The following is a 2,345-nucleotide window of genomic DNA, read 5'->3' as shown; positions in this document are numbered from 1 at the left end:
ACGCGATCGTTCGAGTGGATAAAGACGTCCTTTCGCAGCGGACACGATCCTTCACAACGGACACGACACTTCAATCAAGACTCTTCAACGTCTATAAATAAAGAGTTGATGGAGAGTTGAAGATATGTAGAAAAAAGAGATTAGTATAGAATTTATGCAGAAATTCCGAATCAAGTGATTCAGAAGTTAGATTTAGATTCTGTAAAAAGCAATATGATGTACACACATTGTTTACAAATTAATAACAAATTCAGTAGCGTTTAGACATTGTTCCAGTTTAGTTTTCATTTTGGTAGTAGATTGACCCAGTCTCTATTACGAAGATTCAGCGAGAAAATTGAGTAGAGGATTCGCCCTTGAGCCTGACAAACTCTAACGAAACCCAAGGAAAGGATTGACAACCCGTTCACTTGCACGCCGTCGAAGAATTCAATGCTCCATGTTCTCTGTAAAACTTTATTGATTCTTATGCAGCATTTTGGTAAATGAGCCGAAGTGGATTGATGCTGGTGTTTTCATTAAAACATATTTAATTCAAATCTTTACAAGGAAACTTTGTTGAACACTTAGGCAAATTATCATCTCGAAAGAGTTTTAATTTGATTAAGGGCAACTATCCCGAAAGGGTTTTGTCGTGTTCAAAGCCAATTAATTAGAGGTTCCGTCATTTATTTCATCTTTATAATTCGTACAAAGTTTAAAGTTGTTTCTTTGCTTAATGCAAACAAATATACCTGTTTACTTTTCTAAAGTACTAAAACGTTCCTGTTTTGCAAATTCAATCTTAAATCATATATTTTCTAACATCTTCATATTCTAATCTAATTCTTATTCTAGCAATTTCCAAACCAAAACCGATTAAACGATTTTCCATATTATAAACCTTAAAAGTAAATTTAACCGATTCAAAATAAGTTTTGTTTGAAAAAACGTTCCCTGTGGGATCGATATCTTTTATTACTACAAGCGTATACCGTGCACTTGCGGAAATCGCTCAACAAGTTTTTGACGCCGTTGCCGCGGAACGCCAAAATTTTTGACAAAATTTTAAATTTTTCGTGTTTTATTACGAATCTAGGTTTATTCATACTTATTCAAACTTTTATATTTTTAATTATTTTCAATTACTAACATATTTATTTTTCAAATTCTGTTTTGTAGGTAGTTTCGGTTCGTGCGAAATTTCAAGTTCATGCGCAGTTCTCGAAGTTCAGGCACGTCACCAGATCCTATTGACCCAGAAATTGAAAGAACTCTTAAAAAGAACAAGAAAGAAAAGAAAAAGAAAAACAAAGCCCTAATAAAAACTAGAATTACCGAGCCTGAAGTTATGGCCACACTTATGGATTACGCTAGGCCAGGAGTGGCCGGTGTAACCAACAGTATAGTTAGACCCCAAATTAATGCACATCATTTTGAAATTAAGCCTGCGTTGCTTAATATGTTGAAAAATAATGTAACGTTTTACGGGTTACCTAACGAAAATCCTAATACCATTTGACAAATTTCTTAGAAATTTGTGACACTTTTAAAATTACTGATGTAACTGCAGAAGCAATCAAACTTCACCTTTTTCCTTTTACCTTGAAGGATCGAGCCAAAGAATGGTTAACTTCTATGCCAGCTGCATCAATTGAGACTTGGGAGCAATTAGCCCAAGCATTTTTATCAAAAAAATTTCCCTTAGCAAAAACCGCAAGAGTCATTAAAGAGTTAACATCTTTTTCTCAAAATGATAATGAAACTCTTTATGAGGCTTGGGAATGTTTTAAAGAACTTCAACGTTTATGCCCACACCACCAATTGCCCGCTGAACTTTTAATGCAAACATTTTATAATGGACTAAATCCTACAACAAGAGGTTCATTGGACGTTATGTCTGGAGGGTTATTCATGAAGAAAACATCTGCCCAAGCAAGAGAACTTTTAGAGGAAATGGCAATCAACAGCAGTATGTGGCCCGCGGAATGTGGACATGTACCATTAGCGAAACCATCATCCTCAACAACATCATCAGTTAAAGGTATAGTGAATCTTGATCCAGTAGCGATGTTGCAAGCCCAATTTTCTGCCTTGTCGCACAAAATTGATAGGTTTATGGCACCGTGTGATCCTAATGGTCAACCAATCCAAACGGATGTGGATTACGAAGGTATGAGTGAGATTGAACAGGTAAATTTTGTCCAAGGGCAAAACCAAACTAATAATCCTTATTCCAATACATATAATCTTGGATGGAGAAATCATCCTAACTTTAACTAGAGAGACAATAATAATGCTAATGCTAATCAAAATCGTACTAGTAATTATCAAAATCAATCAAGAGATTCGATTAGCACTTTATC

At 35.0% G+C, this 2,345-nt stretch overlaps 1 non-coding gene across 1 annotated transcript; it reads right to left on the bottom strand.

The window, feature by feature from the left end:
- Positions 1–1,698: 1,698 nt before the first annotated feature.
- On the bottom strand, positions 1,699–1,805 carry LOC136204312 (small nucleolar RNA R71). The gene has a single exon (XR_010675157.1). It is a non-coding gene; the product is annotated as a small nucleolar RNA R71 (small nucleolar RNA).
- Positions 1,806–2,345: the final 540 nt, after the last annotated feature.

This window comes from Euphorbia lathyris, chromosome 8 (assembly GCF_963576675.1).
Source record: "Euphorbia lathyris chromosome 8, ddEupLath1.1, whole genome shotgun sequence".
Taxonomy (NCBI): Eukaryota; Viridiplantae; Streptophyta; class Magnoliopsida; order Malpighiales; family Euphorbiaceae; genus Euphorbia; species Euphorbia lathyris.
This window is presented reverse-complemented; position numbering and strand designations above follow the sequence as displayed.